The 14,596-nt window shown below is 39.0% G+C and overlaps 1 protein-coding gene across 1 annotated transcript in view; it reads left to right on the top strand.

Annotated features, from left to right (window-relative positions):
- The window catches only part of arhgap5 (Rho GTPase activating protein 5), a 41,665-nt gene that overhangs the window by 8,914 nt on the left and 18,155 nt on the right, over positions 1-14,596 (top strand). The gene's annotated exons all lie outside the window — the stretch shown is intronic.

Genomic DNA, 14,596 nt, shown 5'->3' with positions numbered 1-14,596 from the left:
TTTTATAGTCTTGGTTTCCTTGTTATTTTTTTCTGGGATGCGTTTTTGTCAGAGCAGTTAAATAGAACATGCTGGGTATTGAACCATTCGTTAGTCTGTCGATTTCTGTGGATGAGGATGACATGATGGGATTGGCAGATATTCAGTTTGTCTGTCTGTCTGTCTGTCTGTCTGTGATACAATGCTCTTGTAGTGACAGCGTTGGATCTGCTTCAAAGCATTGTCATCGCTGCTGTTGTTGAGTGTTTTTGGTAGAAATGTTCTGTACAGACATTCTCCGAATGACATTTCTGCCTAAAGTGATATTTCTGTCAACAAGGGGAAGCTAATTCTCAAACATGGTTATATTATACAGTGTTTTTGAGAAGTTGATTGAGGTTTTCTTTTTCATGAAGTGTATTATAGTTTATTATAGTATTCAGGATTATCCAGTTGTTGTGAGTTTGTGGCCTGTGTAGGGTTCCTCATTTTCATAAATATCCAAATTTTGACAGATTTATGCAAATGTTTAAATATACAAATACAGGAGTATAACTCTAGCACATGTTGTGGCTACATCAGGTCATGGTCACACCTGTATAAGTGGTGAGATGTTATCTTTTAAATGAGGTTGAACATTGGTCAGTGTGCTCATGGCAAGTCAATCCAGTGTCAAAAAAAAAAAATACACAGTGTATGGGGTGTAATTGATCGTGATTGGCAGTGTCTGTTTAGATTTGTCCATCTGAAAACATTTGAAGTGCCTTATATCTTTTTTAGTGTACCATATGTTTTGCACTATAAGGGGCACTGGATTATAAGGTGCATAATACCACTAAGGAACAGGGGTATCGCCATGTTTACTTCTAATTGAGTAAAGATAAGCTAAGTAAACAAAACTATAATTCTAAAAAAAAAAACATGTTCTTTTAAAGTCAATGAGCGCTGTATGTTAGTCTACACAGATTTCTCTCCTGAAAACTGTTTATTTGGGAGAGAAAAGGGCATTTTTTTATTTATAGTAAGCTTAGATTTGCAGATCTCCCATAAAGGCAAGCCGGGGTTAACGCTAGTAAATGCCGCCCGACAGCGCTATACTGAAGAACTGTGAGGGTTCATCCCACGTAGCGTGTTTTAACATGGTAAACTCGCAGACTACAGTCTGATAATACTTACCTCTGATGCTAATGCTGCTCCAGCAGTGTTAGCTGCGGTTGGCAGAAGGCTATAGTCTGATAATACTCAACTCTGAATTGCAAAACAGTTGGCGCTTAGCATAGTTAGCGGCTAATGCTAATACTGCTTCAGTCTCGGTGCTGGAGAATTAAACTGAAACTCCTGTATAACTCTGTACTTCCTATAATGTGCACTGATGATTTTTGAGAAAATTAAAGGTTTTTAAGAGTGCACTATAGTGTGAAAAATGCGGTAAATTTTTTGATCACCTATATTATTATCAGTATTGTAATTACGCCTTGGACAGCGTTCACCCCTGGAGCAGAAAGGGGTTTATAAAGGGTTAGACCTCTAAGTGAGGGCCTAGCTTAGTGGTCCAACAGTGGCAGATCAGTGAACCCGGGTATCAAACCCACAAGCCTGTGATCAATAACTCAGCAGCACTCTTAACTCAGCATGACTGATATGAAACATACACTTTTGCAGCTGAAGATTGTGCAGAAGGCTTAATGTATCTAGCACTCAGTTTGTGAAACACTGCATTAGTCATAATTACTCCACTGCCCTCGCTAAGTGGCCTGACCTTTTTTAGTTGTGTGATAAATGAGGATGGAGGACTGAAATCTTTAGCAGTTTATGCAGTTGCATCCTGCTGTAATGGGTTTCTTCTGAATTTAAATCAATATGCACCAGTCTATACACACTTAAAAATAAGTTTCTTAAAGTTTAATTCTATGTAAAACAATAAAAACCCCTGTAAATATATTTAGATGGATCAATGCCACATTTGGCACTATTCCCACTTCATTTATTACATCCACTGTGTTTGTAGATCAGGAAATTGCTTTAACAGTTCTAAATAAAATCATTTATCATATTTTTTTTCTTTTTATCAAATAAAACCTAGTTGCTGATTTTGAGTTGGCTGGTTCCAGATTTTTCCAGGCCCGTGTAGCTTTTTAATGGACTTTTGACAGCTGCAGTTTGTTAAATAACAGTAGTGTGTCCTTCATTGGCCTATTCTGTAACTGCCTGGCTGTTCAATGGAAACTCTGACCACCATACTCATCAATACATCACAGCCAACCAGCGCTGGAGACCCAACTCTGAGCGATGTAATCTGAATGCTGGAGCCGGAGAACGCCACTGTTCAGAAACGCACGGCTCAGAGGTCAAAGCAAATGTGCCGTCTAATGATGTGGTTTTGAGGGAGATGATTAGATTACTGTTAGTGGGATTTACTTGGCAGGGCGTTAAACGCAGGTAGTGCGTCGGCCGTGAAATAGCCCCGAGTCAGCATATTTGGGAAGTGTGTGTGTGTGTGTGTGTGTGTGTGAGATTTTGTGAGGAAGGGACAGCAGCCCTTTGCTGCCACTCTCACGCCCCATGTGTTGTAGGTTAATGCACACTGACATTGATTGATGGTGTGAGTCACTTGGTTTGGGGAGCTGTTTGTTTCTGCTCATGATGCAGAATTCTTTAAAGCACTCCTGCATAGTTTTCATACAGCATGACTTCAGTGATTAAATGAATAGTTTGGATTAGGCTGCCTGGGTTTGTGCACTAAAAGCTGCTGTTATCTTATTTTGCGTTTTTACTGTTGTGCACTACTGTATCGTTCTCACTATAAGGCGCACGGATTATAAAACATTTTTTTTTTTTTTATAATTTTATTTCAATTTTTTTCACATTTTCTCCCTAATTTACACAGCCAATTACCCAACCCACTCATTAGGACTTCCCCCACTCCTCCATGGCAAAGACACATGCTTCCTCCGATACATGTGAAGCCTGTCAGTGAAGCCAGTGAGCTGCTGCTGATGCAGCATTGGCAAGTAGCATCACAGCATGCTCGGAGGAAAGCGCAGCGACTCTGTTCCGGTACATCAGCTCACAGACGCCCTGTGCTGCAGACATCACCCTAGGAGTGATGTGGGGAGAAAGCACCATCTATCCACCCGGAGGGAGCAGGGCCAATTGTGCTCCCTCTGAGCGCCGGCAGCTTGATGGCAAAGCTGCTTGAGCGGGAGTTTGAACCTGCGACAAAATGTACCAAAGAATGTCTTGGTACTGTAAGAAATAACAGTGTTTGATTTACTGTATATATCATCATAATCATTGCGATATGATTAATATGTGCATAATTTCCAGTTTGGCATCCAGTAACTTTCACCTTCAGTAGTAAAAAGTGACTGTATTGATTGTGCATCCAATCCAGGGTCACACTGTTAAAAAAGCTGCAGTGGAGAGGGCATTGAGGAACATTGTAGATGTATTTAGGTCTTGTTAAGTTTACTGCTGACTTCTGCAGTTGCAGTGATGGCTCAATATGCCCGTGGCTGTATCAGAGGATTGTGGGTCTTTATTTAAAAAGCCCTTTCACTGCATCTTGCCTGAAAGAGTCCAGTAGATGAAAGAGGTCATCAAACGTGCACACACAACAACACACACACAACAACACACACACATAGCCATACACCCATTCTCTGCTACATTTTAAAACCCAGAGGAGACTATTAGTCAAACACAGCTTGTTCTCTACCAGCCTGGACATGCTGTATGCTTTGGCTCGTATGTTTGCGTCTTCCATTTTGTGATCTAGAATAGTACCCTTTTCATTTAACTCTGGTCCTGAGATCCCTGAACCCTTATTATCAGATTTATCAGGTGCACTGAGGACCGAGAATATCTGAAATCATGCAGGACTGGAAATAAACACCACTGATATAAAGCTTGAGACATTGGGAGCTTAGGAACTGTAACGATGATTTTATGGTTGTTTGTGTATCGAATTTCATGACTCACTTAACACATAGCATTGCTGGCGTTGTTCCCTAGCAGCAAGATGTCCGACTTAAAATAGCTTTGCTCTTGTATGCGATAGTGTTTCAGTGATTAGTCTACGCTGTTGACATTCTGAAGCAGGAATAATCTGATGAGAACTTTTCTAATCAGCATGTTCGTTCAGAAAAAAGCAGAGTGGCCTTTTAGCAAATGATTGTGTTGGGTTGTAGAAACCAGCATTTCATTTATATGCTCTTTTAAATATTGACTTTTTGTGACCTCATCAGGTATATAATAACAAAAAAAGACATTTTTAAAAGGAACAACAGACGAGAAGCTCACAAAGGTTGCACGTGCACTGTAAAATGATTAGTATTCAATATTTTCAACAGCGTGATTAGCAGCAGCACTAGCCGTGGTTAGCAGCACTTAGAGCTACTAAATGCTGCCTGATAGCGCTACACTGAGGAACCCTGAGTTTCTCCCATGTAGCTTGTTTTAACATGGTAAACGCACGGGCTACAGTCTAATATACTCACCTTTGAGTGGCAAAAGAGCTAGCACTGCATTTAGCAACTAATGCTAATGCTGCTCCAGCCTTACTGCTGGAGAAACTTGACTGAAAACTCATCTTTATATCGCTTTAAATTTAGCATGTTTCCTTAATGTCTGATGATACGATAATCCTTAATGGTCTCTAAATCTGATTTTATTTTGATTTAATGTGACACTGATCTGATTTTAGAAGATGTAAGTCACTTTCATATGTGAACCTAGATCAGATGTGTATCCAGTTCATGGACATTTGACATGAATGTGAACAGTAAAAATGGATTTAATGTGATTTTTTTTTTTCTTCTCTGCGTGTGCTCTTAGATCTGTTAATTGAGACCAATGTTCTTATAGGAAAGTATGTTCACTTAGTGGCCATCTCTGCATTATTAAAATAGAAAAGTTCATTTTTATTAACATTGAAATCAAAATGCTCTGTAAATATTGAGAACTGTTGAGTTCTGTTGAGGTTTAAATTGGCTTTATTGTTTTCTATTTTTCAAGTCCATGAGATCCATGACTGGATGAATGAGTTCTGAGAGCTTCTTTAATTGGACGTCTTATATGAGTGCACGCAAACGCTCTTACAGATTTACACTCTCTGCTTTTTCCCAGCTGTTGTTAATCTTATTTTCAGCAGAGCTGTCCTCGGGCACTGTAGCTTATGCGTCTTTTACAATGCATATTTTTGTTGTTCAGATCATCTAAAGCAGCGAGTCGCGGAGGTGAAAAGCCAGTGCAGGGAGCGCTCTGGAGGCATTTGTTCCAGCGATGTGCTTTTCAGTGGGGCTTTGTTGTTGTGAAAAGTGCATTCTGTGTTCACAGCTTCTTACCGCTAAGGTTTCAGGATGGAAAGTTCTGTGCAGGATTCTGCTTAACCGCAGGGATTAGGTGACTCCTTAAAGGAAGTGCTAATAAGGTTAATCTCCAGAACGCGGTGCGTTTAGGGCTATATTTAGATGGTAATGGATAACATGCTGGATCGTTTATTGGTAAATAATGATGTTAAGTTACAGCATGTCCATTTTTTTGCACAATAAGGCCCACTGGATTGTAAGGCGCATTATGCGGCACTAGTAGGAAACTGTGGTGTCGGCATGTTTTCCTTCTAATTCCACTGGGGGAAGTGCTTAAGTAAACAAAACTCTCTAGATGTTAAACTACACAGATTTCTCTCCTTAAAACTGTTTATTTGGGTGAGTAAAGCGCTTCTGATTATTTTGTTAATTTAAAGTAGGCTTAGATTTCCAGATTTCCAATAAGGCTGGGTGCAGCAGCATCATCATTCGCTGCATTCATTGCTAGCAGCGATAATGTGACGTAAATGCCTCTGAATGGCGTAAGAGCTAGCACTTAGCGTAGTTAGCAGCTAATGCTAATACTGATCCAGTCTAGGTGCTCCTGTATATTGTTGTACTTCAGTGGGGTGGCTTTACTGCTCCTTAATACCTGACTGGTAAAATTCATACAAAAAGAGCACCGTATTATAAGGTGCACTGATGATTTTTGGTAAAATTAACAGATTATATAAAAAATATATACCCACATATATATATAAATATATATTCAGTATACTGCTATATTGTGATGCGGTATATCATTTGCCAGTACACAGCCTTACAGTGCTTTCTCTAATTTTATATATATATATATATATATATATATATAATCATATATCGGTTTTCTGCTAAATAACAGTATTGTGTGTTCTTATTGTTTGATCAGCGTTTTTAAAGGATAGATATCGAAGTTGCTCTTGTCCTTATTATCTTATGTATTGTACGTTTTAGTCTGACCTTCCCTCCTGACCTCTCTTCGCTCTGCCCTCTTAAGACGACGGCCACCTTGCTGGAAGGCAATAAAGGTTCCATGACTTCAAGTATTTTTTTGGGTTTATTTTTCCCTTGACACACCAAGGTCTCTGGTGAATGCTTAGCCTTAAATGTCCAACAACACAAAGTTCTGTTATTCCCATTGGCATTCTGCTGTCTTTTGTGCTGAAGGGAACGGGTTGTCGGAATAAATTGCCTTTGACAGGCTGTCGCCGCACATCAGGCCGTGCACTTGGCTGTAGATCTGAGCGAAATGGAAGGAGAGGACTTTACGTCACGAGCTTCACAACTTAAGACGCCACATATGAGCCAACTAGGGCAGCGCAACATATGCTATGCTAATTGTTTGTGAAATATTGTTAAAGATGAATTATAGTGCTAACCATTAAGTAGTGTTAGTTAATAATCTAACATTCCTTGTAGGAAAACAGACATGGAGATACTCTGTCTAACAAAACCGTGATCTTGATGGGTGCATGCACATACACGTCGATTTATCAATATTTTCTTACATACCTTATAAACAGTGAGGACAAATATACTATAGGTAGGGTTAGGTTACGGTGAATCCTCCTATATTTAGTGCTTGGTCGGTTGGTTAGTTGTTGATGAAACTACCAAGTCTGTTTTTGGCCTATTTTCAAACACAAGGCATACTGAATTGTAAGGCGCATTATGCAACACTAGTAAGGAACAGGGGTGTGGCCATGTTTTCATTCTAATTCAGAAGATCTCACCACTGAGTCATGTCATGGGGAGGGGGGTAGTAAAGTAAAGTAAAATAAAGCTTAACAAATGAAACTGTAGTTCTTAAAAAATTAAAAAAGTAAGCTTGTATTCCCAAATTTCTCCTACACTAAGGCTGGAGCATTAGCATTAGCAACTTACTGCTAGCAGATACAGGCCGATAATACTCACCTCTGAATGGCAAAAAGGCAAAATGCTTAGCGCTGTGTTTAGCAGCTAATGCTAATGCTGCTCCAGTCTCGGAGCTGGAAAACTAAACTGAAACTCCTGTATAACTCTGTACTTCAGTGGAGTGTCTTTACTGCTCCTTAATACCTGACTGATAGAATTCATACATAAGGAGCACCGGATTATAAGGAGCTCTGATGATTTTTGGAAAAATAAAGGATTTTAAGTGCGTCTTATAGTGCGAAAAATACGTTAGCGTTAGGAGTCTTGCCCAAGGACTCTTATTGGTGTAGCGCAGCACAGTCAGCCAGAATGGGAATTGAACCTCAGTCACTAGCATGTAGTGGTGTTATCCACTGTGCCACACCAACCATGGCCCAATCTCATATTAGCCAAATAAAGGGTTCTTTTTTAAATAGTGAAACTTTTGCAGTAGCAGTAGCTGCTGTTCTTTAGTTTTTTGGATCAGCCAGTTCCAGTTTTATCCCAGCTGTCCTCCTTTAACACCTGTCTCTGGTGTTAGAGGAGCCTGTCGCTGTATTGCAGGTGTTATTAAGGTCCCGCTCTGCTCCCTGTCCCGTCACATCTGTCTCACCCTCACACGTCCCAATCAGCATCAGTCAGCATCACCAGCATCGTCCCGAGACACTGAGCTGCTTCAGTCCAGAACCTCTGCTGAGTCCTTGATGTCGTCTCATGAGCGTGGACAGTTTCTGATAGCCTGAGTTGGTCTAATCTGACAGGAGATGAGAAAACTGAGGGTCTTTTATTTGTTCTTTTCTGTCGCAGTCTGAGATTTTACTCTCACAGACACGATTGGAACATTTTTGTGCAAGCCAATGCTAAATACTGCATTTTTCGCACTAAAAGGCGAAAAAAAAAAAGTGTATATTACATATTTATTCACTAAATATCAGTACTCTTCATGTTTAAACAACATGTGGACATTTAAATGCCTTTTAAATCTCGTGTTTAGCTATTTTTCTGTTGTTTTTTTAGAGATGGAGGACATGGCACAGATAATTGTTGACTAATCGACTAATCGAAAAAATGATCATCAGATTACAGTCGATTACCAAAATAATCTTTAGTTGCAGCCCTAGTGTTAGCATTAGCTGCTAACCACACTAAGCTCTAGCTCTTCTGCTTACCAGAACACTCAGAATTCCTCAGTGTATCGCTGTCGGACAGCATTTACTAGCATTAACTATGGCTTGTGCTAGCGGATAGCTGCTAATGCTAATGCTGCTGCACCCAGCCTTAGTGGAAATCTGGAAATCTAAGCTTACTGTGAATAAACAGAAGCAAATTTGAATTTCCACTTAACAGTTGCTGTAATTGTTGTGACAAGTGAAACCAATCTGCCTGACAACAGAAACCTTCCTGTTTTTAATGCGAATATCATATATCTGCATATACAATAAATATACAATTACAGGCACTATATTCAATTACCAGTGTAAGCAATGTGTCTGTCGTCAGATCAGTACAAGAGTTCCACATATTTTCTGTATTTTTAAGGCCTAATTTTAGCAATACAGATTGATCTCTGAAGTTCTGGAATTGCTCAATGAAGTGCTTAATTCCAAGAAGAGTGCAGTAAAAACTCTCAGCACTCTCAGTTCCTTTTTTTTTATTTTCAATCCTTTTTTTCTATCTCTTTACATAATAAATCTTGCTTAGTGCACACTGGACATAGAGCTTAGTTGACGTTTTATTGTGACATTAGTATCCCAGTCTATTGACTTGAATTCTTGGATTGAAGCCAGTTATTAGCCAGTTAACTTCTGTTCCCATTCCCAAACGGCACGTTCCAACTTTATGCAAATTATGCTACTGCTTCGGTTTATAGAAAAATGCCCTGTAAAATCTCTTTATTTATTTTTGTAACCATAACCCATCTGCTCAATATGAATTAGAGATGAGCTGGAGCGAATGATGCCATCACTGTCTGCTGAAGGACAGATGTCCTGGGCCCACTGTTTAGCCCGTGGACGAGCTGACCACAGGTCAGCGGGGTCCAGCTGGGCCGGCGCGTTACCCACGCTCCGCCAGCCCGAGCCCAAACCCAGGGCCATGCTGCTAAAAGAGCATCCGCTCTGCTCCTGATGATAATGCAGACTGAACTGTTGCACTTCTGGCTTTTTTTTCGAAGGTTTCCCAACTCCAACAAGAACTGTAAAAATTAGTAGACTATATAGTCGACTATATAATAGTATACAGCTCAGAAAAAAAAACAATTAGAAACAATGATGAGTTTGATTTGATTTGTTCTTTGAATACCTCTGGAATATAATCAAAAGGAAGATGGATGATCACAAACCATCAAACCACCAAACTGAACTGCTTGAATTGATTTTTGCACCAGGAGTAAAGCAGCATAAAGTTATCCAAAATGTACTGCACAAACGGTCTTAGGCCCTAAATGTTTAATAGTGAATGTGCAGTAAAATATGCATTGAATGAGGAGCCTCACCACTAGAAAGTGCAAATAGAGGACATGGCAAAATATAAATATATATAATTGTGACTAATCCAAAAAATTATTGGCAGATTAGTCGACTACTAAAATAGTCGTAATTTGCAGCCCTAACACCAACTAGCTCCAATTTAAGCTTTTTGAAGAGCGTCGGAAGTTTTCAATGCATCAAAATTCACCTGTGTCGGCACGGCGTGCCTGTGTTTGCATGTGTAGAGCAGATAGTCTTTATGTTAATGAATGGTGCACACTAACGCAGTTTAGCTGCGGGCGGCAGATAAGGCTCCTCCTCACTTCTGCTAAATCCTCTTGAGTTGCTCAGTTGAGATTTCTTATGGTCTTCTCTTTCTCTCTCGGTCTGTCTGTCTATCTATCTGTCTCTCTCTCACTTTCTAACACACACACATACACATCCTCCTTTTAATAAATCCCAACTCGCTCACTTCCCTCTCGCTCGGATGGAGTGTTTATTTAAAGGCACTCAGACCAGTCTTACAACTGTCATCTCGTCATAACTAAACCTGTTGTTGAGTCCCGAGTATTAAATCGCAGTCAGACACGTTTCCTGGAGTTGCTCGCTACTATCAAGGCACATAAAAGCACTGTTACAAAACTTGCTCCACTGCAGGGAACATTACGTTACATCCGTTAGCTGTTAGCAAGTCTCGTCTTGTCTTGACGTGCATCTTTTCCCCAGAATGCAGTTCTGCCGTGCAAAAAATTTGGGATGTCCCCAGCTTAGAATGATCTGAGAGAATAACCAAGCATTTTTAACAGGGTTCATACGGTCATGGAAGTAAAGGAATTTAAAAATAGCAATTTCCAGGCCTGGATAAGTTTTGCAAACATAAGAAATACCCAGAAAGTTTTGAAAAAGTCTAGAAAATTTGGTCTACAAATCTTTGTCTTTCCATTTACTGTTGAAGAAAATATATTTTGAACTAGAAATACGTCAGCTCAGAGTTAGTTCAGTAATTTAGCCCTACACAATGGAGTTCTCAGAATCTTACACACATTTTATTATTGTTAATTGTGTGTCAGATTCATTGTAGACCCACTATAAAGACTAAAAATGACTGGATTGTAAATGTTATATATATAAAAAAAACATTTGCCATGTCTCTTTAAAATCTATTTATTTTTACCTTTTTAAAAATAGTTTCCATCCTAATTTGTTTATCAAATACATATTTAATAGCTGTTGAAGCAATAGAATTTTAACTCTTTTTAGACCCTGCGTCTGTTGCAATGGACAAAATAAGTTTTCTTCTTTCTTGTTGTATTCTCGCATTTAACACATGCGTGTTAAACAGCTGAACGCTGGCCAATGCATTGAACAAAATAAATATATACACATACATATGTACACACACACACACACATACGGTATGCATTATGGATAGAAAACATTTTTAATATACTCCAGGTCTGAAAGGGTTAATGTACTTTTTTTTTCTTGTCGGAAGCTGGAACATGATACACACGTTGTGTTAAACATTGACACGCCCATAAGCGACAAACGCAGGCGACACGAGCGACTCTTCACAGTCTATTGTGAACACACAGTTAGTGTGGGAAATGATGACTCCACTTACATTTGTCCCCCTGAAGCTCTCAGAATAGCCTGTGTGAGCTCTTTAAACTCGGCGTGAAAGTAAAGAGAAACTTGTCCTCTCGCGCCGCGTCCAACCAGTGACAATTCATCTTTATTCTACCAAATCTGTTTAAGTATATTGAAACCCTGTGATGAATGTGTAATACAACTTAGTTTATTTTAAACTTAATTTCCTGTGGAATGTGCATGTGAACTGCTCTCGTCCACTCCTGCTGATTTTCTCCTGTGCAGACTCCCAACATTTAGCTTTACCTTCAAGTAACGTGATAAACCTTCATGGTTTTCCTTCATTTTATCAGCCTGTGGTTGATCTAAGCTCTTAATGTTCTGGGTTTTTAGAGCACTGAGGTAAATCTTTAGCCCATTCTCTGAGGCTGGGTTTGCTGAAGTCTGACAGCAGCTTATCTTTTTCATTTGGCTCGGTTGGTTTCACACTACAACGGCTGAACTGCACCAAATAATGCATGTGGGTGTTCATTGTGTGAGATGCAAGTGCTCTGTTACTTTCACATTTTTATTTTTTTAACTTTCAGCAGCTTGTTTTAGTATATGTCAATTCTTAGGGACCTATTTTAGCGACCTATAGTTGAGGCCAATCTATACTTCTGCGTTGAAACTTCACTGGGGGCAGTGTGCCTAGTCCTGCTGGAAAATGAAATCTATTTCTTCATAATAAAAGTGCTGTATTTAACTGCTGTGATTAAGTGTTTATTTCTTTTATTGTTGATGATTATGGCTTACAGCCAATCAAATGAAAAACCCAAAAGTCAGTGTCTCAGAAAATTAGAATATTATATAAGACCAATTGGTACTTTTTGCAGCAGTGTTTGCAGTGTGCCAAGTCCTGCTGGAAAATGAAATCTGACTCCACCTTAACCAGAGCTGCTGTTAAACATGAGAATAAGTTCAGTCCATCACCACAGAAGTCAAAAATTTAAATATGAGAGTTCTACATGGATATAAAAAAAATATTCTTGACTTTTGGCAGTAAAATAATCTCATTTTGGCTTAGGTGGCTTAGCCTGGCAACTGATAAACACATGCAGGGTTCCCCAGGTTGGGCTTTAGTGTGTGGAACAGTGCTTTAATTTCTTCTTCTGTTCTGAGCTTCTAGTCTGATTTGATAGTGTGTTTAAGGTATTAAAACATTTTAAAAGTGTAAATATAACGTGTCAATAGCATTATTTAACAATCTTGGGGTTTTGGAGTTATCTAATGTTGCAGCCCAGATATGAGTAAGACCTTTTTTTGTAATGAAAAGACCTTTTTATAACGTTTAAAGTGAATAGTCTGTGAGAATAATGCACATTTCCATTTCAGAGCACCTGTAAAAGTTAAATGTAATTGTTAAATGTGAAACCACACTGATATTGTGTACTGTATATATTTGTATATTTTTTCTTCTGCTTGCTCTTTTTAAGTTTGAGTTTTCAGTCCTGATTCTGGAACTTTTAATGTTATTTTTTGATGCAGCATGTCCATTTTGGCGCACACACATGCAGAGCTAAATGTTGGTCATTAATCTTTATTACCTCATTAACCTGTCGACTTTAATGGGTGTTTATTGAGGACACGTGTAAAACTACTTCAGAGGAGGCAGTGCTGTGTGGATCACCACAGTAGTGACTGAATCAAGTAGGACTTTTATTGTGTTGTGCGTTTTTTGTGCCTCAGGAGGGTAATTGTATTTTTTTTAATGAAACTTATCCATAGAGTTTTTAGTATTTAGTAAATCAGACTTTAATTAACTTATCTAGCACTGTCTGTGCAGCTGCAGTCTGGTATTTTAGTATGGTCCGAAGAACCAGTGGGCGTAAGTAAAGGGCAGAGGATATGTCAGTCATTTTTTATTGAAGCCAAACATATAAGCTTTTTCCAGGGTTCCAGCGGGTCCTTAAAAAGTTTTAAAATAAAAAAAAGAAAAAATCCAGTTATTTAAGGTCTTAAATTATCTTAAATTTACTGTAAGTTTGCTCTATTTCGTTTTCAGAGGATGTGTTTAATCTGTGGAGAGAATTAAGCTAGAGCTAGCTAACGTTAGTGGTGAGCTAGCTAACATACTAACATTAGCGGTGAGTTAGCTAGGTTATGTTACCGGGGAAAGAACTAAGTTTAACAGAGAGCTAGCTAACATAAGTGGCGAGCAACCTAACATATTATTTTTAGCAGCGAGGTAGCTAAAGTTACCGGGTAGAGAACTAAGGTTAATAGAGATAATTTTTGGGTCTCGGGTTAAACTATATATATATATATATATATATATTAAGGTCTTAAAAAGCCTTCAATTTGACTCTTGTGGCCTTTCAAAAACTTATTATTTTAGTATTTTAGTGTACATGCTTTAGTTTATTCCCTATTCAGAATAATGAATGATTTCTGCTGAAGATGGATAAGTAGCAGCTGATATGGAGGAAGCGAGTAACACCTTCTTATGTTTGCTTGGTTGTAAAAGGCTGTTATTCACCCATGAGCTCGTTTTTGATCTACATCAGCTCTAGTAGGCCTTTTAATGAGTGAGCCGGTGTTCATTTACATCTGATTTATCTCTCTCTCTCTCTCTGTGTATGCTTTGTGTTCCATTTAGAAAACTGACACACACTTACACACACTACCCTGTTTCATCTGTAGATCTTATTCACTGCCTGTTATTGAGTGAAGGTGTGCCTGTAACCTCCTTTTCTTGTGAGCAATAAAACATAATTAGCTTTAGTAGCGTTTTTTTCAGATGAAAGTGGCGTTTTTGGAGCAGGTCAGATAGAAGCTCTGCCATACAGGCTCTGGCCCCGAGCCCTGCCCTGATACTACCATATGCTGGAGTGGTTAATACAGGCCACTGTTCTTATTTTATGCGGGCACGCCCTGCTCTGAGGACCCCTGGCAACAGCAGCAGGAGGCAGGCTTAGTTAAAAGGTTACACTCTTGATGCGACATTTGTACCGGCATTGAGCTGGACTAAGACCAGAAATGCAGCAATACACAGTAAACATGCATAGCTCTGTTTTTTCTGTAGCTTGCATTTTGTTAGAGATGCACAGTTGTTGATTATTTATTACTCTTTTGTGTCCCTAACCCTTGTTTTTGAGTGTAACCTCTATAATGCGCACTTAAAATCCTATAGTTTTCCCAAAAATCGTCTGTGCGCCCTATAATCCGAAGAAGAAGAATTTGCCAAAGCTGATGCCTCAAATCATTGAGATAAATGTTGCATATATTGTGAAAAATGTCTTTAAATATCATGATATAATATTACCATATTGCCCAGGT

Source organism: Astyanax mexicanus, chromosome 14 (assembly GCF_023375975.1).
Source record: "Astyanax mexicanus isolate ESR-SI-001 chromosome 14, AstMex3_surface, whole genome shotgun sequence".
Taxonomy (NCBI): Eukaryota; Metazoa; Chordata; class Actinopteri; order Characiformes; family Acestrorhamphidae; genus Astyanax; species Astyanax mexicanus.
This window is presented reverse-complemented; position numbering and strand designations above follow the sequence as displayed.